This window comes from Myiozetetes cayanensis, unplaced genomic scaffold (genome assembly GCF_022539395.1).
Source record: "Myiozetetes cayanensis isolate MyiCay16 unplaced genomic scaffold, myiCay2020 scf5-8, whole genome shotgun sequence".
Lineage (NCBI taxonomy): Eukaryota > Metazoa > Chordata > Aves > Passeriformes > Tyrannidae > Myiozetetes > Myiozetetes cayanensis.
Genome location: NW_026087742.1, coordinates 10,164,590 through 10,189,143, shown reverse-complemented (window position 1 = coordinate 10,189,143; position 24,554 = coordinate 10,164,590).

The following is a 24,554-nucleotide window of genomic DNA, read 5'->3' as shown; positions in this document are numbered from 1 at the left end:
TGGAGCTTTTTTTACCTGTGGAAACAGAAGAAGATTTGGCTGAATGAATTCTGTCATGGGACACCCATCTGGGTGGAATCTGCTATTTAATTTGCAGTATCATTAAAGTGATATTAGGTGTGGCAGAAACCAGCCTATGATACGTCTGATTTGGAGGAAAGCTACCCCTTTAATTTCTTTTATGCGATGAGTCTGTGCATGTGTATGTACAGGATGCTTCTGCACATATAATGCTTGCAGAATTGATCTCTTAGTAAAAAATATTTGGCTCCAAGAGCCTTAGAGCTGAAAAACTAAGCGAATCAATACATCGCTTTCTAAACGAAGAAGTGATAGTTTGAAAACAGCATTTGTTCGTTCTAATTTGCACATTTGACCTTGAATATGCCTCTAAGTCAAGCAATGCTCTTAAGAGGTGGTGCCAGGATGTAGGTTTCTTTCTTATTATTACATTCTCTAGGCTGCTCTCAACCGTGTTTCTGTATGGTAAGCCAAACTTATCCTTGGAGTAAGACCATTTTAGTCAACGGATGCATTTGGCCCATTAACTTTCGCCTGCCATAAAGTCAAGGACAAAAGGATATTCTTATGCAAAGCAGAATCACTGTAGATATGCTACTAATCACTGAGGATTAGAATGAAGATATGCCTGTCCTCAGAGCACCTTCATATGGCTTTTCAGCTTTTTTTTTTTTTTTAATAGCAAAATGACAATGATTTTATTCTCTTAATTCTAAGAAGAAATCATAGTTTCGTCTGTTAACATGAAGTGGAGAAACTTCATTAGAAAAGCCAATTGTTTCCTAAATCTTTTAGTACTTCTGTGCGTGTGATTGCTAAGCAATAGGAGTTCTAATTACAGTTTCATAAACTGCCTATGGGCAAAATGGTAGGTTGTATGTGAACTTTCCAGTATTACTGTTTGGGCTTGAACATTCTTATGAATTATTTTAAATTTATGTATTTCAAAGGAAAATAAATTCAAAATATCTTTGTAGGACTGAACCTCGTTCACCTTAATCTTGTAAGTAGATCTACAGGAATTCAGTGGGACCACTTGCTAGAATATGACATCAGTTATTCTTAGGTCCTGAATCTAATTTTAAGTGGCATTTTATTATTAATGTGCAATGTTTTGTTTGAACAATAATTACTAATATCCTTACAGTGTTCTCAAAACCAAACCAAAACACCCATGACAGTAAATATTTCATTGGCAGAATTAAAGGGATTTCTGCCTTCAAAATGAAAGAGTTCTTACGTTTAATTTTGCTTAGATTCAACATGATTGGATTTTAGCTGTAAATACTTTAGAGTGTATCCTAAATATATATATATATATATATTTATGAGATATATATATGTATGAGAGAGGAAGTGATTTCATTCATAAAGAAATGCAGCTCATCACTGTATTTAATTATGATGTTCTGAACTGAAATACATAGCCAGTGGGAATAGGACTATTGATTAAAAACCAGGGTAGGTTCTGGTTTAGTCTGTTGGAGGCTCTTCTTTCTTTTTTTTTCCCAATTACTGTGTGTAGGAGAGGTCAGTCTGATTGCATTATAAAATTAGGTTAAGAGACAGTATTTCTGTCACTGATATTGCTTGTGATCCATTTCTTAAGAAAAGACACAGTAGAATACTTTCACTTTAAATTCAGAGTGCTTTGCTGTGATTGGTGTTATATTACCCTCCAAATTCATCATTACAAACACAAAGGTGCCCAGGAAACAAACACTACAAGCTGATACTCACATGGGTGTAAGCAGTCTGGTTAGTTCTATGTATTTCCCTTCCATTTGAGGGAAATCTGCTATGGAAATTACCATGAGTATTTGGAGAGCATAAAGAAGCAGAAGGAACATCATGAGGATTTTATAGGAGTGAGTCTCATAATAATATCTGAGAATTATATACCTTCTTGGGGACAGTATCTCTTATCTGAGAGCCTGGTTGTGCTCTCAGAGCATCCCCAGCAGGAGGGCTGAGAGTTGCTGAGCTCCATGGTCATGGATTGCTGCATGTTCATCAAACAGGTGGCTCCTTTGTGGCAACTGGTTTTATTTTATATTGCAGTCAGGTTTATACTTGTCTGGTGAAATATGCTAACTGATGAAATGTGATTATGTTGATATAGGAATAAATAGTGTAGTAAGATTTCTCGAAAAGATAATCAGGTTTTGCTTAGTGCTGCTTCTCGGTGTTTTGTAAGTTGATGAAAAACAGAGCTCATAAGGATCTTAAAGGGTCATTCCCTCTGTCTTCATACTGGATCAACCCCATCTAAAACACCTTGATAGATGTTTGTCAGACCTGTTCTTAAAAACTGCCAGCGTGAGGACTTCATGGTCAGCCCAGGCAATCTGTCTTTACACTCAGAAAAGCTTTTCCTGGAAGCTGAAATTTCCTTGGTGCAATTTAGGCCCATTATTTTTGTCCTCTCTGAAGTGGATAAGAAGAGCAGTTTATCTCCATCCTTTTTCATAGCAACCTTTTACATATTTGAAAGCTGTTACCGTGTCACCTCTTAGTCTTCAATTCTCTGGGCTAAACAAACCCAGTTCTTTCTGTACTCTCCCAAGGGTCACGTTTTTCAGAACTCTGATCATTCAAGAAGCGCTTGTGAAACTCCCATCGACTTTGGGAACCGAGTAAAAATCTTGTATTTGCAAAGCATCTAGACTTAATACAGCCATTTTTACATAAGTGCCTTGTAATCCACATTTGTGTCTAAAATGTGTTTGCTTAAAAATCACAACAGTACATCTTAGCAATGACCTCGTGTACCCACACTGGTGGGAGCACTCAGCCTTTGACTTGTGTGTTTTAGAAATGTACGTGGGACAGATGGGTATCTTGTATACTCACATGACATAACATCTGCTGGTGAATAAAGACTGTTATAGAGACATAAAATAAAGCAGGGAATGTGTTTACAAGTACTCCACCGGTGTTGCATATACAGTAGTGTACAGAGTTACTTGGAAAAAAAAAAGCCAAAAACAATTGCAAAAAATGTGTCCCTGTTCTCCTTGAACAATTAAGATGCTTTAAATATTTCTGCTGTCTGTGCTAGGATATACAGAGTAGAATGAAGAAAGAATATGAAATAAGATCATCAGTCATTTAAAAGAGAAAATGCTGATGACAGAGGTAGAGCTTCTCTTCAGGTTACTTTGTCTGCCATTCTTTTCATTCCTCTTTAAAGGTCTGCACTATTGAGGAGTTCATGTAAGCTAGCCACTGTACAGTGCCTTTTTTGAATGGTAAATAAGAGCTTTTAGAGTTCAGTTATTTCTAATTATATTTAGATATCTATTTCTGGATGAGATGAATTGCTGCTGAACCGCTTTTTTCCCCACCCCATTAAATTTAACTGAGTCTAGGTGACTAATTTAAATGAGTAGACTCTGCCTAAGTTGCCAAGCAAGTCCCTTAATGGGATTTCCTTTAGATCCTCCAGGATCTGGGGCAGAAAGTCCCCGTTGTGGCCTCCTTAAAAGAAAGCACTGAAAAGATGACAAGCAGTCACTGGGAGTTGAGTTGTGTGGCTCTAATGCTCAGCAGGTGGAAGATCTGACACTGGCATGACTCCAAGGGGAAATCTGCCATGGGTGAAACAGTTCCAGGAAGGGGAATTGTACTGTCTGTTTCCAAAGAGAAAGGGAGGAAGAGTGAGAGCAAGAGAGACCTTCAAAGACCCTTCAGAGGAGAACAACAAAATAAAGGAGGACTTCAGAAACAGCTTTGGTGGAGACAGCTGAAGAGAAGCTGGATGTTTAGGAAAGAGAACTGGGAAGACAAATCAGGGTGCTCCTATTTTACCTAGTTTCCCCAGGGCAAAGAACTCACAAAGAGGGATATGCTGTAATAAAAAGGAGTATGTAGGAATTTCCTCTTGTTAGGGAGGAACGGGAGACTCTTGAGTTTGTACTACAGTGACTGCAAAGGGTGTGAGAAGACAAGGGATCTCCATGCTAGACATGGAGGACTAACTGAATCGAGTTCAGCTGAAAGTTTGAAATTACCAGGATAATTAGGAGTAAACTGAAACTCCTGTGCTATAGAAGGGGCACCTGCCTGCTGCAATAACAACTTTGTCCTAAGCCCTGAGCTGTGTGAATCACTCACCCTCAGGAGGAGCCTTGGAAAGAAGTGGTTGCTGGGAGCTGACTCTGAGGTATGACTCTTTGTATGCTGATGCTTTTTCCACCTCCTGTTTCTGTGGTGCCCCTTACCTGTATCTTTAGCCAATTGTATTGTGCTTTCTCTAGGCTCAAATATATCAGTCAGACAGCATGAACTGAAGTCAGAACCCTGCTCATTCCTTCTTGCTGATGTTCTCTGGACAGACAGCAAGCTCAAGACCAACTTTATGTGCCTAGATGTGAGAGTAGGTAACTCTGACCCAAGTCAAGTGTTCTTGCACTGCTATCAACTCCAACTGATAATTTTTTTACCCCTCAACAAAAATAGGAGTAGGTTCTACTTATTTACATCACTTTTTGATAACTACTAAAGTACAGCTTTATTCAAATCTTATGTGTGACTCTGAAGAAAAGTTTGCTCCAGTTCAGGCTTGTCATTCTGTTTTGATTGGTAAGGGTATGATACAGAAGCCTAAGTTTTGGATTGCTATCTTTCTCAATCTAATAACTGGGTAATGTCTAATCTTCAGCTAAGTATGAAATCAAAGTAAAGATTAGCAGATTCTTTAATGGTGCTTTCAACCCAGGAAATCTTCAAGGTGTAGGAGTTTGTGGTTTGTAGCAATACATGAGCTACACAAACACCTAAGTAATCGCCTATGTCATGTCAATCCTGACTTACAGGGGGACTTTCCTGTCTGAGGCAAACACTGGGCAGAGATTTGGTATTCAGAGTGGCCCAGTGATTGTGTTAACCTAACCCTGTCCTTGGCTCAGGAAATGCTTGAGTATTTGGTACAAAATGGGCAAGTGAGGCTGACAACAATCTGTCTAAAAATAAGTGGAGGTCAGTGGTGATGTCATCTTCAGGGAGATCATCGAGGTTACAATCCCTGCTCCAGTCAGAGACAAGATTTGAACAGGACTTTCCCACAGCTCAGAGATGTGTTCCAGTCAAACTGGAGTAGAAGAAAAATAAGAACTATTTCCTACTCTTCATGGTAGCACAAGTAGGACTGCTGTGGGGCATTACTGAAAGGGAATAGTGCAGGGTGCCTAAGTCCCTGCATGTTTTCAGGAATGTTTCCTTCTTCAGTGTGCCTGAGAGTCCACAGGCCTACTACCAACATCTGCAAGATTCAGGTTTTAGGCTGGGTCTTATTTTAGGTGCCTCTTAAATCTGAGCTGGGTCAGAAGGGAGTTCAAAATGTGCCCACATATCAGCACATCTTAGGTAACCAAGGAATAGATAGGATAGGGGATGAGAACAGACATGGTGGAAGGGATGGCAGGTCCATAAATTGGCCTTGTCACTGATCTTCAAATCTAATGGATGTCCAAATTTCCCAAAATCACACTTGCAAGTGCAGAGTGTTCTTATGTTGTTATGGGCAATGAAAAATAATGGTGTAGATTAAGGTGGTTTTGCCTCAATGTTTCATTTTTGTCCTTCTTTTCTTGACTTTTCTGATGTGCAGATCTTACTACAAATTTTCCTTTCCTTCGTCTCCAATTACAAATATTTCCAAACTAATTAAATATCAACACTTCTATTTTGTGTTTTAGTGATGTGAAGCAGAGCTGATTAAAGGGTAGGTAGGCAAGGACAACACAAAATTTCTCCATGTATCTGTCCTGCAATCTCCTCTGTAGCAAGTTTCCCTTCAGATGTTTTACACAGTTCACTGATGCACGTGGAAAATTATGTTGCTGTAGTTAATAACCTTATTTTTTCTATTAAATTTATAACCCTTACCGGGAATTAAATGTGAGTAAGTCACTTGATGTTTTTGCTCTTGTTATAAAATCCATATGTTTCCTGAGATCTCCAAGTCTTGCCATTTAATCTGACTATAGTGATAATCGTTTTTGGAGAAAATGGCTATCTGGTGAATAACCAACAAATTTATTACTGCCTAAAACTATAGAGGACATACTTGTTTCTATTGAAAGCTTAGCATTTTCTGAGATAAAAGGCACATGCCCACGTGCTCGTACTCAGTCTTTTTTTGGCACAATCCATTTGTATCTTTTTTTTTCTTTCTTTCTTTTTTCTTTTACCTTTAGCACCTTGGATCTGGAATAAGAGATATTTGAGTGCATTTCACTCTTCCTCTCTGAAATAATAACTGGAAAAACCAAGTGTCTTTCGGAATCGCTTCCTAAGTATCAGCAAGTTTCCAGCGCTGACTGTTCACTGGTGCATTCTTTCTTCATGCAATCAATGGTGCAAAGTCCAGCTGGAGGCCAGTCCTTGGTGGTGCACTCCAGGGGTCAGTCCTGGGTTCAGTGCTGTTTGACATCTTCATGATGACCTGGATTCATGGGGCAGAGTACACCCTCACCGAGTGTCTAGGTGACATAAACTGTGAGGAGATGTTCACAGGCCAGGAGGTTGTGCTGCCATCCAGAGGGACCTTGACAGGGCAGAGCAATGGGCCAACAGGAATCTCATGAAGTTCAACAAAGTCCTGCACCTGGGAGTCAGGTGACATCAGGCACTGGGCTCTCCAGTTCAATAAAGACAGGCATACTGGAGAATGTCCATTGGAGTCATATGAGGAGGGGGTGTGAGACTTGGGAGTGTTTATCGTGGAGCAGAGCAGACTTCAAGATGCTTCCTAAGGACTGGAAGGGTCTGATCAATGTGTACTAATACCTGATTGGGGCAGGGGGAGTTAAAAAGAGACAGCCAGACATTTTTCAGTGGTGCCATGAGGCTGGATGAGAAACAATGCACACAGACTGAAATAAGGAATATTCCACTGAACATGAGAAAACTACTGCTCTGCTGTGGTGAAACACTGGAAGAGGCTTTCCAGAGAGGTCTTGAAGATTTCCTAAAGCTTACAGGACATGGCCCTGAGCTGCTTACTGTATGTGACTGTTGTGAGCAGGGGGTTGAACCCAGATGATCTCCAGAGGTCCCTTCCTGCCACAGCTGCCCTGTGTGAGTCTGTGGTCCTTGCATGAACATAGCAGAAGCACTGCAATAGGCTTTGTCTGGAAACTCTGTCTGTACTCAAAGATGACTCTTTTTACATATTTTTCCTTGTTGTAGCAAATTTTCTTCTGTTTCCAGATGCTCACAGTTTTCTTTTCCAAGATTAACGCTAGTGTAAGAGTCAATTATTTTTATGTCCACTTTGCTCTACTTAACCTGCAAAATGATTTCATGAGACCTTTAATAATTGTGCAATATACAAATCAAGGCTTTTCACATCTGAGGCTTTGCCTGATGTATCCCGTGGTTCTGTGTTCAGCAGGGCATTATTATAACCTATAGACTAAACACAAGCTGGGGTTAGCTGTGCTTGCAAAAGATGAGCTCGGATCTCTCAAACACAACAGAGCATCTTGGTTAAAGGTCAAGGTAGTTTCAGGATGTTACTGCATGTATGTTTGTTAACCATGGTACAGCTCTGAGTAAACAGCTTATTCTTTAAGCTCCTGTCCTCGTGTGTTTCCAACAGAAGAGTCATATAAGGGCATTGGGGTTGGTGGACCAAAGACTCGGTTAATTCTGGTGGAGCATCCTCATGCCATCTTGTGTACAATTTTTAAATTGCATCTCCTTTGTTTTCATGAGCAACTCCAAACGGACTGGGGAGTGCAGCTGCTAATCCCAACTAATTCTTTTTACCTTCTGTTGTTAATTGATTACTCTAATGCAGGGAAAGTCTCTTAAGTCTTAAACCCTACAGAACGCCTGTGTCATTAAAACAACGTTTTCCTTTCCTTTCTTCCTTTCCTAGTCTGGTTGATTTAGAAATATTTTAGTAACACCATCTTCCCTAGCTGATTTTCCTTCAGACTTGACTCATTTTGGAACTGGTTGATTACCTTGATAAGCTCGATGGGCACTTTGTCTCAGCCTGCTGCTGCTGGGACTGAGGTGCCTTTGGGATGCATGGTGAAGAAAGCCTGTCACTACTTGGCTTTGGCAGGTCTCTTATCAGCTACTGATGAAGGCACTGTGCATTGAAGATCCTTGTCAAATCTGTTTTTAAAAATCTGTCATAATTTCTGGCTCTTCTTGAGCTACCCATATTTGGCCAAAATCCTTTTCATATTGTACCTCCCCTTGACTTGTCTGTTCTTGAATCTTGTCCACTTCTTGGCAAGTTTTGCTTTACAAGTCTTGTGGCTGTTTTTCATATCTCTGTTTCATGATTTAGCCAGTCAAGGCAAAAATATTTCCTCTGATACCTCAAGCAGAGCCTGCTTTCATCTGTCATTTTCAGAGCATTTTAGCACTCATTGAATTATTCTCCTTATTTGCCACTAGTAGCACCACTTTGTGTGAACGATGCTTATGGGATGTTCTTGATTGGTGCTAATCAGTATAGATTCACTGAGTCAAGGACTAGGCTTAGGTCACTTTCCTAACAAAAAATGGGAATTTGGAGTTATCAGTGTGATGGTTCCTGTGATTGCTTCTCACCCCAGCTGAGCTGTAGATGGGAAGGCAGGGGGAGAGGGAATTTGCAGTAGTGAAAACAGGAAAAGAAAGAATGGTAAAGCAAATCCCTCTGGCAGAATGTACTCCCTTTTCTTCACTCCTCCAGTTCATCTGCTCTTTTGTCCTGTGTATTAGCAGACATGGAGTTTACATAAGGCAAATCTATCCATTTCTGTTTCTGAAATTTATCTCATTCTAAACTCCATATTGTGACCTATCAGCCCTACCCACACCTGCTAAGCTGAGTGTTCACCACCTTTAACTAGGTTTTATATTCTTCACATCATCATTATGGTTACTCAGTTGATCCTTGGATATAAGTGTTGGTGTTTTAGATGCCAGAAGTTGCAGAAGCATACAAGTCAAATGTAGGAGGATATCACAAACTGCCACTTTGGGAAGTGTTTTTCCTTTATTGCTTGCAGTTGTAAAAAAAAAAAAAAAAAAAAGAGATCAAGTTATCATGCCAAGATCTGGCATCTACCCTTTATCAAGAAGGCTGTTTCTGCTGAAGGCCTCTGTCATGAACTGGCTGCCCTAGGGAAGTCTCCTTCTGTAAACATCTGAAAATAGGGTGGTGGTGGTTGTTGTTTGGCAATATTAAAACAAGGAAACCAGACAGAAAATATCCCAGTAGTTGGACACTCCCACCAGCTGAAAAAGAAGGAAAGTACGTGAAGGAGGAAAGAGTGTATTTGTAACACCCAGTTTAGCAGAAATGCAGCAGTGCATTCTCCCTCCAGTCTGTAATGCTGTGAGTCAGCCGTGCTCTGAAGCTATCTGTGAATGGAGTTTTAACTAAAGTGATAGCCTCACAAATCAGTGGGACTCCGAGGGCAAAATCCAGAGCAACTCTTTAAAAATATATTTCAAAGTGATCAAAGATGCATGTGTCTTACATTGTTCACCAGGGAGGAGTCTTTCAATAGCAACCAGAGTTAATGCAGTCATGAACTTGAGCATCTTTCAACAGCTGTCTCACATTTTGCTGAAATTATCCTCCCATGAAACCTTTTTCTGAGCCATTCCTTAACCAAGCTCAGTAGCTGGAGAGCAGCCATTACATCTTCATCCTTCATCTGGTAAAGCAGCAGAACATTTACCAATGTATACACAGCTGAGAAATGCAGTTTGACTGGTACATTAAAGGTATTTGGTGATCTTTAATCTCAGCATAACTGCTGCCCATCAGGGGTGCAGTAATGTGCTTCACAAAGCGCACAAGAGAAGACAAGACCCTTAATGAGTTTTGGCTGAGCTGGGCACGTTCTGCACAGTGTTGTTCAAATTGTCTCAGGCTTCCTGCCAAGTAATGCAGAAGAAAATGCCTTAGAGTATGCTAGCTGTCTATCAACCTCACAGAAAGTTTTCTCAAAGACAGTCTTTGATTTGTGAGTCAACCACTATTAAGCTAGTGTCAAAACCCTCTCTAGAGGCAACAAAATGGAGCATAGTTCTGCTGTTACTTCTAGCATCAAAATATTCATCTTGAACTCAAGGCTCTAGGTTACTTTTACTGTGGTTTGTCTCTGGAAACCAGGAAGGGTTTGTGGGGTGAGTTATGTGTCTTAGCTTCTGAAATGCTGAGAGTAAAAGCTGGGGAATGAATGGCTGGAAAGGTTGTGACCATCTTGTAACTGACCTTATTAAAGGAAACAAGAAAGGCTCTATCTTTACAAGACAAGCCTCACACCATAGGCTTCTAACTTGACTCACTTGCACATACTGGCACATACCTGTGGTGTGAATGGCAAGTTTGCAGAGAAGTGCTGTGACCTCCCTCTGGTTCCTGCAGTCCACCTGCTAAACATGACAGGTAGGACTGGTTGCACTAACTGGTCGTGGCTTATTGGCTTGCTGGGAGGCCCAGGGACTTGGCACTGTGTTGCTTCCAGGGAAATGTCGTTTATCTCAGTGCCATGTCTGGAGGAGCTTCGTGGGCAGGCACAGTGGTCAGCTTCAAATGGACACTGCAGTGCCTCCTCCAGCAAGATTGCCCGTGTTTAGTCTCTCAGGGACTGTAGGAGAAGTCTTTGAGGAAGGGACACTAATGTTTAGTGAAAATGCCAGGGAATCATTGCAATAGCTGTCCAACACAGCCCCCACATAGGGGCTGAGTAGTCATGACAACTGTAGTTATCAAGCATTAGCATGGGCCAGCATTCAAAAATCGTTTTGCAGGCTTTAAATAACCCGTCGAGCTATGGGCTGGCAACTGCAGAGCTGGTGCATGACAAAAATACATCTCCTGACTTTGAGGAACTGACAAAAAGGACACTAAGCCACAGGTGATCACTAAAGAGTCAGCCTAATTGCAAACGATATGCATAACAATGTTATGTCTCTGGGTAGTGCATCAGTAAAGACCTGCTTGAGGTCTTCAGCAAGCCAAGCTATAGGCTAAGGATTTGTAATGATACCAGCAGGATACAGATGCTCAAAAAGGCCTTCACAGAACAGCCTGATAAATTTATTGTCTGAATTTCCAAAAAGGCTTTTTAGAGCGTCGTCTCATCTGAGTTTGCATTGTTGTAAGTATTTGAGTGTTTATATGGTATGGAGTAATGAATTTAAAAATAAAGACATGCATTTTAAAGCCATGGCTAAATTTGTAGGGCAAAAAGAAACAGAAGCATAACTCGGATGATGGAGAGCTCCTCAGATATCACTTCAGAGTGGGTCCATATGGAATTGCCAGGAAGTTTTCATCTCTACCCCCTTCCACTTTCCTGATTTGGTGTTCTTATTTTCTTACCTTTCCTCGTTCATCCCTGATTCTTGTTCTCAAACTTGTGCCACTTTCCTTCCACTGCAGTTTTCCTTGGTTCTCCATGCTCCCTACAATGCAAACACGTGACGAAGCTACTGTGGCTTCACAAATTGCATGGCACCAGCTGTGCCACCACTGTGCATTCCCAGCTGATGGCAAATACAAAGGTAAACCTCTGCCATATGTGGGAACACAGAACCAGGGGTCTCATCAGCACAGCTGGCATGCTGTGACCTGGTCACAGGTCTGGAGTCCTGGGTTCCTATGTGGCAGCCTCTGCTCGTAACGTGAAGTGTGGAAGTTACCTAACAAAAAGCTCTAGCCCTGGTAACCTACACATAACAAGACTTGCTGAACGTGCTGTAGCCATAACACTCTCCAAGGTGGTGGCCTCAGGTGGCACAGGTTTTGTGAGTGTACTGAGGGAGAAGCCCATATGAGCATTTCCTTCCAGGGAATGCTCACTTGTGCAGAAGGGCTGGAATATGACTGAGAAAGGTTTGAATTATTCACATATTGCTCTGATTGCCTTGTGATCATGTTGCTCTGTGGTACCCACACGCTGCAGAACTGAAACTCTGCACTCTTTAAAGCCTATGCCAGCATTGCACTGCCATTAGAGAGCCCTGAGCTGCCTTGGAGGGGCAGGGCACCTCACTGGGCCAGCCTGGCACCAGGACTGCTCAGCCCTGCCTGGCAGTGCTCTGCAGAGTGGGAATTTGCCGACTGTGCAGAGCAGCCTGGGGGAACGCTGCGTTAACACATTTACAGTGCTCCTGGTAACTGAGCTGGCTTGCTCAGGTCTGATTTTAATCTTTTACAGTACACTGCCTTGTGTCAGTGGAGAGATCCTCTCAGTGTGCTTAGTCTCTCAGTCTCACTGTGAGATCATGGAGAGAATTATGCACCAGCTATCAATGCCACAGTGTCTGAGAGGTTTGGGATGAATTCTCTGCAAGTCCATACCTCCTCTGGCATACTGAGTAAGCCTACAGAACCTACTTTAGACAGTAAAAGTCCCACTTGCAATCTAGTATCATATCCAAGGATGTAAGTAATTTGTTATAATTTTGCATCCTCTTCTTGAGGATTTTTTTCTGGATGTTTGATGCAATGACACAGATGCACTCATGGACATCCCATTCACTCTCTGTTTCAGTGGTTCATTTGGGAGGCAGCTCCTTCAAGAGTATTGGCAACAACAAAAGATAAAGATAAAAAAAAGATGAATCTTCTTCCAGGCTTTTACGTTGTTGCCTCCCAGAGTAAGCAGGGCAGCTTTAGGACTCTGTTTTCTCCTTGTGAAATGATTAAAGTAGGAGTGTTAGTGTGTTTCCAGGGGACTGGAAAATGTTATGAAGATTGTGCTGGCAAGGGAGCATCAGTGTCACACTAAGGTGAGTCTGTGACACAATGAATGCCTCATACACTGCATGAGACAGAGGGTCTTACTTTTACATTAGTTAAAGTTATTAATCCACTGAGAAAACTAGATATGTGTTTGTGAGATGGAGGTTCTGAATTTTTTTCTTGAAAATGCTTCCAAACTATTGCCAATCCCATTTTCAGAAGCAGTCATTTCCAGCCTCTCTCTGTATTTACTATTACAATGTTTATTGAATTTGGCATCAAAGGTTCAGAGCAGTATGCACTCTAGCTATTAGTCCTACACGTAAGATTTTCATCCCTTTCCCTCCTCCACCTCACTACTTGTGAATTCAGGAAATTTTAAATGTGCATTTGGTGTGCTTTCTGACCTTGACTTTTGAGCATTCAGGCCAAGCACTCAATCATTACCACATAAGTTCATACCCTTGACATACCATGAGTAATTGATCTCTACTCTCAATTATTATGTTAAGCTTATATGGATTTAGAAGGATGAGATCCTTCCTAATTAACCTCAAGTTTTTTGATAAGATTACACTCAAGATTGGCACTGACAGTTCATAATTTATCTGAATTTTAAGGAAGCTCTGCATAAATTGCTAAGCCAGGACTTCAGTGTTCTTATAGAAATAGATTTCAGAACTCACTAAAAATGCTGAAAATGGGAAGGAGTTTTGTAAGCAACTATAACAGGGTTGAAGATGTGTTAGACACCCACAGGGGATACAGCGTTTCAAAGAACAGTAAGGAAGAACCGAAATGGAAGGCTGTTTTTCATGGCAACTAACATGAGCTAAACTTTATTGATCAAAACAAATAACAAAAAGGCAACATAAGAGGCAGATCTGCAGGTAGTGAAAGTCATGAAGCCTGATTCTCATGGGCCCTGTGCCTGATGGTTGGGTTCACTTAAATCTAAGAAGGTCTTTAATGAAACCATTGCTCTGGGATGAAACACTTGCAGTGTTTTGGATGTGAACTCTGCTGCAGCCTGACAGGGAAATTCTCCTACAGCCATCCCACTGAGCAGCCACCTCTCCAACCAAAAACCTTCTTCTGTGCCTTCATTTTTTTAAACTTAATGCCTTTTCAGAGTGCTGTCCTTTTTCAAGTGTAGTGTTCTGCAGCTTCCATAGGATCAGCTGCTCAGGGTCAGATCCCCAGTTAGCATTGTTCTAGTAAGGCCAATGAGGGTTGAATTAATGCAAAGTCAATCAATCCTTGCTAATTCACACCAGCTATGAGTTAGCTGTAAAAATGTAACAATTTTTTTAAATGCATTTTTTAAGGGATTGATCTTGTTACTGTTCTGAGTAACTATTTCACTAAAAGTATGAGAAGCTGTGGGCTGCCTAGCTGCTGTACAGCAACAGGATCATATTCCTGCATGACTTTATGCTTACATGGCTTCCAAAACCGGAGAAAATGTTGTTAGCAATGCGACTGAAATAGATGATGCTATGTGACACTGCAAGGAATGCAATATTTTGTATGGAACGGGATGGATGAGTACAGGCACTGAATAAACTAGGAGGAAATTTCAGCAGCTGATTATAGAAGAGCTGCAAGCACTGTCCTAGAAACAGTGATGAAACTTGCTTTGTGAGGCAGGACATCAGTGTTCTGATAGGGAGAAATTAATATGGATTCAGGTAAAATGGGAATTTTCATGTAGTGTCATTTTTATTTGAGATTGATTAGTCTGACCTTCACTATCTGTCTAAAGACAGTGCGGTAAGTTTTGGTGGCTCTTTTTCACTCTGGTCTCACTGAGATTAGAGCATAGATTGGCAGATAGACTGGCCCTGTGTGCTGCAGAAAAGGGAACAGAGAATATTAGCTCACAAGCACCGGGAGAAGATATTTAAACCCTTCCACACAGATGTTGATAAGCAGAGCTGTTGATGGACAGATGTTTGCAACATTATGGTCATATATTTGTAGACCTAAGGGAATCAGATACCAATGTCCTCATAACTGCTAGCCTGGTAATTATATATGACAGTCTTATCATACAGTATTATCAGCATTTTGAAAGTGTGTCTTGAAGACGGAGATACAACAGTCCTCTACGGTTCAGCATCAGACAGTAAAACATGTTTAGCACAAAAGATAAATTTGGAGATTCTAAATATATAGGGTTAAGACCTCGATAATAGAAGGTAAAGTAATTTTTAAAAAATGTTGTATACTGAGAAAGAAAAATGTGTTAGAACTGTTATAATGACCTGCAATAGACCCAGGAGGATAGAAGGGATGCCATCCCCTTTAAGGGCTGGTTGCTGTTCTCCACAGTTTCACTGATTAGTATCTTTATCAGTCAAGACTTCCACTGAAATTAATAGGATTAAATGTGTTGGTTTAGCCTGACCCTTGAAATTTTAAGAATATCTACAACATTGCCAGTTTCTGACTGTGCAGTTCCATTTTGCTGTCGTATTTGAGTGCATCACTGCTTTTTATCTTTTCTTTTATTTTATAGAGCCAGTTCTGGTTTTACCACTACAGAGTCTCTGCAAAAGCAGTTTAGAAAACCAAATATGTCACTTAAGTGAACAAAAAATCAATAGCACACAAAATTCTGGGAAACCCATTCTCCAGGAAACATACATCTATATTTTATCTTCTTGACTATGTAGTTCAATTATCAGCTTTGCCAACTTCTGCTAGAGACACTTTCCTGGCTCTCCAACTCATTCCTCATCAATTCCTGATGCTCTATCTTAAATGACTGTACAGTTCCCCTCTCTCCTACTTTTCTGCTGATACCCACTTAGATTTTGACACTTCTTCTCATCCTCAGTTTTACTTTGCTTATAAAGTGCTGCCACTGATTTTGATGGAAAAAAACCTGTGATTATCTCTATATATGTTGAATAGGTAACAATCCTTCCTATCAGGAGTGAGATAGAAGTTAGTTGAGCAAAGATATTGCTGCTGTGAACAAAACCTGTATGTAAAAGCACCTTTTTGTCCACATGTGAACAAAAGCTGGATTTCTGATTTTAGGGTTTATTGATGTAGCAAGAGTGGTATTTATCACCCAGTTTTGAAGATAACTGTAGGAAAAACAGTGTCATTTACCCCTTCCACTTTATTTAGTGAACTGGCTCATCTAAAATCATAACTGTGACAATTACAAGTGAATCAAAGCCTAAATCCTTTCTGGACTTGAACCTTGAATGGTGTAAAGAAGAACAATACTTCCCTTGTCTACAGTAGACCTGCACACACTCACATCTGCATAGGACCTGTTTTGTTGGTAATGTGGATGGCAAAATTCCTTGTGAGGAAAAAAATCGGGTTACCCATTGAACAGCACAGATGTGCTGCTGGGCAAAAGCTGGAGACTGTGGTTAAGCCAGGAATATTTTAAAATGTCACTTCATTGGTGTTTTATTAAAAGGTCATCTGGCATGTTAAATAATAGGTAATTTCTAGAGGCAGTGTGTGGAGATGAAATGGACACTTGACATGCTATGGAACATGTACACCTAGTCTTATTTCCCTGGATGGACCCATTATAATATTTGTGAAATGAATATTCTCACCAGATCTTTATCATCATTTGCCCAGGTGAACTGCTAATTAAGCTTTTTAAGGTCAATAGGTGGTTTTCTTGGCATGCTCAGGAAAGCAAAGACACCATCCCTATCGAAGTTGTACATCTGCACCTTTTCAAACCAGCATCCTGGGTATCTACAGTAGACAGGCAAAAGGTTTCTGAATTGTTCAGAGCCTGATGGCGATCTTAAAAAGTGACTGCCTGAGCTACTTTCTTGTTTCAATTTCTGTGATGAGTTTCTGATTTTAATTTAGCAGAAACATGAAATTCACTACACTGATGGGGCTTGTCTAAGACTCTTGACACAGACATCTTCTTTATCTCCCTCACTTTTGGAGCTGTTCATTTCCTCCTCAGAATTACAAGCCCTCCTTACAGAAGGGGTCTTGGAAAAGGCAATAAGTGCTATCAAAGATCTACCTGAAAAAGGCAATAAGTGTTATCAAAGATTTACCTGAAGAATAACATACTATACTGGCCTCAATTAGAGAATGGGCATCAGTTTAGTTCCCTTCAGAGGAAGCATTTCTTCCATCTCTGCTTATGAACAAGAACAAAATTGCTGTTTCATCTCCCTCGTGGTATCTGTGATATATAAGACATCTCAAAGGAAATTTACATCAGCCTGTTATGACTTTATACCTCCCCCATCAAATAATGGCCTTGAGCATGGAACAGAGACCTGAGGGAAATATGACAGAGAAGGAAGAGAGCCAAGCAATTAATAATATTTATAATACTGCCTACATTCAATAACCTATGATAAGGTTAGTTCCTTTTTTTTTTTTCTTCATTATTTCTCTGCATAAAAGTTGCTGCATGATGTCAGTACATATATGTGCATAAAAGAAGTATGGAAAAGACTCATTTCAGACTCTATGTGTGTGTGTGTTCTCATTTTTTTAGAAGTTTAAGGATGTTTCTGGAGTATAGGAAGAAATAGAATCAGTTTAATTTACACTATACACTATGAATACCCAGGGAATCCTTGTGCTCAGTGATATCTAGGTCTTGCACAGCTAAAAGTACACAACAGAAAACTTGGGCATTTTACTGGCAGGAGACCCATTTGCTTAAATAAGCTTAAAGAATTGAGAGAGAGATAATTACTACAAAATTTATGTGTGATAGAAAGATATTTTGTGTGTTCACTCAGGTGTAGTTTTCTCAGGTGTAATTACTGAGTTACCACACCATCACGTACATAATACTGGGAGAAAGAGATAGCAGGAAAAACAAGAGGGATCACTTGAGCCTATTACTTTAGTTAATACGAGATAAGGGAGGTGCTGCTCGGCATAGCAGGGCCAGAGGCTGGCTTAGAGGACAGAGCTGCTGATGTAAAAAGTCAACATGTCAAGTTACACTGCTAAGTGGAGCTGATTTTATGGTGGGCTTTTCACACAGGTGATATTACCTAGTTTTTAATTACTGCAGACAGAACGTCTTAACATAGATCCACTGGAGGACATATCAGTTGTCATTTTGTTGGTTCCAGTAAGTGCTCCGAGGTCCCAGTTGTTACTGTCTGTGAAACATGCATTGTAAATCTTATCCTATGTGAATATCCTTGGTTATTGATTCTTCTGTGAACTTGGCAGTCCTGTCAATAAAGGGTGGTGGTGGTGGGGGTGGTGGTGTAAAGAAAGAATTAAAGGAAAATCAGTGTCCTTGCCTTATGCAGTAACCTGAACAGTTCTTGGGAAGGAGTCCAGTACAGGCAGAGTAGCATGGTTAATTAAAGCAGTAACATCATTAGTATACTAATTCAGAAGTGTGTAGATGTTTGGTCCATGTATATCAGGGACACAGTAATTGTTGCCCTTCTGTTCTTGGTTTTTAGTTTTCTGGAACTATGTACAAGCTGAGATGAAAGTAGAAGTGGTAAACCGGTCAACTAATACTTGAATTCGAAGACATGTAATTTTTAGGGAAGAATTTTTAGTTCCAGAAAGAGCACAATATTATCAGGTTATTTGGGCACTAGAAACCTGAGGAAGCTGTTCTGAGATGGCTAATGTAGGGGCTTGGATTTCTGCCAAGGAGCCACTCGGATCCATAACAAGGCAGAGGATTTTGAAAACTCCTTGTTCTCCTGTACCCACACAGACAGATTAATGTGTGTGGGTCAGGTTTCTCTCCAGTCCGACACTGCACCCTGGCTTATTACTTTACATTGTAACTCCAGCAGGGCAGTGCCACTGCTGACTGAACTCTTTAGTCTGTTGCAAATTGGGAATGTTATGGAAAAAAATTTTTTGCTTTTTTTTTCCCTCCTGTTATTCAGATTTCATTAGTTAATTGGATGCATGAGGTACTGCATAGAGCTACAGAATGATGCTGAACCTCTGCTCCAGTCTCTGTCCTAATTTGTATGGAGCAAGATTCTCCCAGTGTTTCTACTTTAGAGGTCATAGAAAAAAAATAATGGTGCTGACATGACATTCCTTTTTCAACACTATTAAAAACTGGAATAATGAAAATTTCAACACCTCACCTACTGCTAATGTAAATAAAGTATCATTCACTGTGTCCCACACTAAGTATGTTTAAGAGAAGGATTCTGCTGAAAGACTCACAACCAAATAGGAGCAAATTTGGGCCCCTGTTAAATCACAGTAGAATTTAATACAGTGCTTGCAAGAATTCAAAGCACTTCTGTCAGAAGACTATTATCTTATTTTGGAAAAGCAAAGCATCCAGACTAGTGGCCTCATGCTTGCAATCCATGATTTAATGAGCGTTGTATCACACAGGACAGTATTGTCAGTGAACATAAAAATAGGTATTGACACTGCAAACACAGTGTGAGCTCACCTCACTGCTTCAGGAATACTACATTGTGGGCTTGTGGAAGGAAACTTTGGGATTTTCTCATGAAAACATTGAAAAAATATGGATTAAAGCAAAATCCTAAGTCCATCATCACTTTACCTTTCAGGACTGAGACTGGATTAGGAGTTCTGATGATTTGCAAACAAAAAAGTGCCCAGAGCCACTTGGAGAGGCTGATAGCACGCTGTCTGAAAGAGTGATGAAGATCACCAAACTCTCCAGAACTTAATCATTCGTGCCAGTGAAAGCTGACAGAGTAATGCTTTTTTTCAAACCTTAAGGTTTCTCAGAGGTGATACCCAGTCCCATACATCTCACAGGCTATCCTCAGAGCTGGCCCTCTGAGTCCTGATATCTTGCATGTGGATACAGGGACATGCAAGGACTACTCCTGCCTTGGTCAGACATTTACCCCATGCTTTCCTCCCATCAGAAGGCAAAAGGTGAGAACACATTTCCTATTCCTCTCTCTTAAAGGATCCCTGCTGCTTAGAAATTCACGTTACTCCTCTTTCAGAGAAGAAGCTGTTACTGGTTATTACTTCTTAGTACTAATGGAAACCTGATTGGGCAGCTCCATAAGGAGAAAATATATTCCCCAGCTGTTCTTTATTTATGTATTTTCCTCTGCGAAGCCTGCAGTGTTTGGGACTGATGCTTCCTGACATCAAAGTGTTTCTGACGAAACCAAATAGTGCCAAGCACAAATTTTACGAGGCTTTTTTTTTTTTTTCCCCCCAAGTTTTATACTTTGGTTCCTTTCAGAGGTCACCCTGTGGATCCCAAGCGCAGGGCTGCGGCAGGACAGCAGAGGGAGATAGTGCTCAAAGGAGGGGGAAAGGCACAGCCTTCCTCCGGGGCACCCATGGCCGGGGACGGCAGCCCAGTAGCATCCCGTCCATCAGAAACGAGCGGTAATTGCGTTTCGATGACTTTGCTCTCCCGTGGAGGAGGAGCACTGGTGCGGGTAAGTGGCAGCAGGTTGCCTCCCTGCCCTTCCCCGTTGGCCAAGAGCAGCAGTGGCCCTCCCAAAACGGGTCCCCGTAACTTCGCCGGGTGTCCTGGCAGCGATCCAGCCGCCTCGTTGGTGATTCCTCTCAGGCAGTGACCTTGCTGGGTTACAGCAGCATGCTGTACTGACTTTATTAAGGCGTGCCCTTTACTGAGAGTGTGTTTAGTGCATGTGTTGGGTCTCTAATTAAAATGCTAAAATATGGTTCCAGGAGAAAGTTTAACAGATTATTATCTTTCCTGCACAGAAGGAAGAGAGTGCTAGGACGTATCTGTTTAAAGTGACTGTGCAAATGACATTTTGATGTTCCATATTTATTGTACTCTCCCTCCAAGTAACTTGCATATAAAGGGCTGGATTATACCAGCCTGCCCCAGGAAGAGGTCGGAGAATGAACCTGAGTCATGAGCACTCTCTCTGGCCACCCTGCCTTCCCCCAGCACAGAATCACACAGAATCATTTAGTTTGGAAGAGACCTCCAGGATCATCCAGCCCAACCTTTCCCCCTGCTTCCTGTGGCTGGGATGCCATTTTGATCAGGATAACATCAAAGTCTTATTCTTCCATGCTGAGCTGTGTGTCTGTGGTAGTGTGACTCTTGGTCCCTGCTTTTCAAGTAAGCCAGAGAAGGATCGATAATGTCTCATCTGGAATCCGAGCTCTAGTTATAATTCACCTGTCCCACTACGAGTTTCACTGAGGCGTGTTGTTAGAGATGTGAGAGGACCACCTCCTGCTCCTTCCACTGCAGTACCTGACAGTGTTTGTCAGCAGAACTAATTTGAGTCTCCCTGCAGAATTTGTTCTGGTTTGCTTTTTTACCTTTTTCAGTTCCTGACAGAGATTTTCAGGAAAAAAAATAAAAATCAAATTGCTCCTGTAAATTTTAATCTGAGTGCAATTATGGAGTACCAGGCAGCTGACTGGCCAGAAGAGGGCTGTGGCAGGGTTATTGATGGTGCAAAACGTCTCATTGTCTCTCTGAAGCTGCCTGTGTTGGTGGCAGTTGTTTTGGCAGAGCTAAAAGTCTTTTAGTCGGTGGGTATCCCCACCATAAGCCTCAGACTGGGAGCCCTGTGCTGTGGTGCTGACTTGTGTGCTGCTGTGCTCCATGCAAGAGGGACATGGGGAACAGGAAGGTTTTCCTGAGGATTATGAAGTCCTGGTGGGGATGGGCACCACTGGGCAAGAGCTGCTCCTGTTCCTCATGTTACCAACACTTTAAAGGTCAGAGTGATAGACACAAAAAATAGTAACCTGCTTGGTCGGTTGCCTAACGATCTCTCAGCGATTTTTTTTCTCTTTTCTCCTTCCTCCAGCCAGATGAGCACTGCAAAGCCAGCCTTGCCCTATCTTATCCTCGCAGCTTCTAGCGTGATGTTTCCGTGTGACGATAAATCACGCCCCGTACTGGGATGTCTGGGCCTTGGCAGTGTCCTGGCAATGCCCCTCGCTGGGGCTTGGGGCCAGCTTGGAGCTGGGGTATCCCTGTCCCACCGGGGCTGTGGAGGCACCTCCAGACAGGGCTCTTCCTGGGAGCCTTGGGGCAGCCCCTGGAGCACAGTGTGGGGGCAGGTCGTGCACAGCTCGAGGGTCACACACTGCAGGGCCAGCTCAGGGGGAAAAAGTGCCCAAACCCTCAGGCTCCTGACCTGCACGATGGAGCTGCTTGCAAATTATGAAGATCTTAAGAAGTTTGGGCTTTCCCAGATTTTCTGTGAGCTTAAATATTTGGGTTTAAGGAATCCAGTGTATGTGGCTGAGGCAAAGTCAGAATCCATGGCAGGCTATGGCCCATACACCTTATGAGCTTAGTAGGAAAGACAGTAACAAAAAAAAAACTGTGGAAAGAAAAAAAATTCTTCTTTATTCTCTGGACATGTGGAGCTTCTGACAACATGGATTTGTTGTCCTGTATCATCCTTCTTTGATGTTACTCAGGCATCAGCTTTAGTAAAGCTGTAGAAGTTGGAAGAATCTCTGGTTTGTAGTACGAGGCCCAGTTGGATTCAGGGTGGCAAATCAGCCAAAAGACATTAATTTGGAAACAGATTCCTTTAGGAAGCAGGTCCAGAGGGAATCTTTTACTGAACTCTATATTTTTTGCCTCCTTTCTCTTCCTCACTTGGAGAAAGTTATGAAGTTCCTCTTCCCTGAGAAAAAGTGTGTTGCACTAATGTTCAGCCTCAATGACTATCCCTCTTCCTCGTTCTTTGGGAAAAAGTGGGTCCCGGCCATCAAGGGTACAAAAGAGATCTTCTTCCTTGGATGAACCTCCAGAATTTTAGACCTTATGTTTCCGTCTTCTCCTCTGCCACTGGCACACCCCTCCCACCAGTGGCACAGGGTTCTTCTGCTGGGTTATTGAATTTCATCTCCTATGAGAACGAGGGAAAAAAAAAATTAATGGCACCCCTATCTACCAGTGAGTTCATCATCATCACTAAGATGTTTGTCAAAGTATCTTTGAAATGTTTTATGACTCTTTCAGGTTTTGCATAGTTTATGCTATTTTTTTACCGGGAAGAATATTTTAAACTTTGAATACTGCCTTTAACGCTCAATTTGATTGTAAATTTTAAATCCTTTTCATTCAGGAGAACAGGTTTTTTTCCCCCCGTTTTTCTCCCAAAATGTATGTGCAATGGCTGGGAAGAAAAATGGGGAAGATGAGTTAGAAACTAGGCAGCAATAAAGCAGCAACTAGGCATCAATAAGATACTACTCTAATAGCTAAATTGCTAAATGTTGTGGTTCCTAAATACTCCCCAACATTAATAAGAGCTCCACCTTCCTATGCTTCTGACATACTTTTATTAAAACTTCAGAAAATTAATTTCTACTGGGATTTTTTGCATGTGTTTCTACAGCAGGAAAAAGCCCAGCTGACCTCTGTTTAAAGATCAAATTGACTTGCAGTTGGGAAAGGTCGGGGTTTTTTTGGGTTTTTTTGTTGGTTGGTTGGTTGGTTTTTTTTATTTTTATTTTGTTTTGGTTTGTTTTTTGTGTGTGTGTGTTTTTGGTTTTGGGTTTTTGTTATGTTGGTTGTGGGGTTTGTTTGTTTGTTTGTTGTGGTGGTTGTTTTTTTTTAATAATACCAGATAATTTCTCTTATCTCAATCTGTTGTGGTCTTTTTTTGTTGTTGTTGTTTTAGTTTGGTTTTTTGTTTGTTTGGTTTGGTTTTTTTTAGTGGAAATATTTATTTGAAGAAGTCAGCAAGGGCATTACTGGGTGGCAGTGGGGAAGGTTGTTTTAGTGGGGCTCCTGCTCTGGCTAACAATATTTAGATGTGGATACTTGTCTTAACACACGGGTGGTGCTGGGAGTTTATTCAGCCCTGGATAATTATTCAGTGGGACACATCTGGTTCTTACATAGTCAGCGCTCCCACTGATTTCACTGGGACTGCTACTGCAGGATTCAGCCCCACATGAGCTAGATAGAGAAGAGAGATGAAGCTGTTTTGCTGAGGCAGAGAACAATCATTGACAAAATAAATCCACTGAAGGAAGGAAAGAAAGAAGTTATTACTGCAGCATTATGTTCACCTTTGGGAAACTAAGGTATTTTGCCACTATAAGTGGGAGGGGGCTTCAGGAGGAGCTAAGATGCAGGGGTAGGAGAGTTCCTTGGGTATTTTAGTTGTTTAGTGGTTTTTTGTTTGGTTGGTTTTTTAAGTATTTCTAACTGAGCACAAATTTTTCTGCTTTATTTTCTTATTTTTGCTGGTGGGATTTGTGTCTAATTTGGTGTCTTTTGGGACAACTTTCTACTAGGCCAGCTTTATGCAAACTAGCAGTTAAAAAACAGTGAGAAAGAGAGAAAGTACTTTAAGACCATTGGGCAGGGAATGAAATTGAAAGCTTCTCTGATGTCAAATGGAGCAAGAAAACATGTTTGGCTCTACATCTGAGATACTACATTTGAAGAAAAAATGTGTATACAATGCATGCTTCAGAATATCACTTTTCATTAGAAACTGTGGTTTAGAATAGAACTGAGACTGCTGAAACAGGAACGGTACAGGTGAATTAAAGGTTTATACAGATTATACCAACACTAATCTATTCATTAAAGAAAACTGTAATTGCAGGAGACAGCAGGGCTATAAGGAGTGTTTCAAGAGGACTGATAATTTTGAAGATTGCTGCAGATGAAAGGAGACAAAGAAGAGTTTGGAGGAAAACCAGTTCTGGATGGGTGAAGCGAGCATCTGATAGTGCAAAGTCTTGAAAGAGGAAATAGGTTATCGAAATATTGAAATATTCAATAACCTATTGAATAGGTTATTGAAAATACTTAGGGGTAAAGTAAAAGAAACTACAGCTCCTGTGTTGAAGAAGCTCATGAGGGAAGAAAATACAT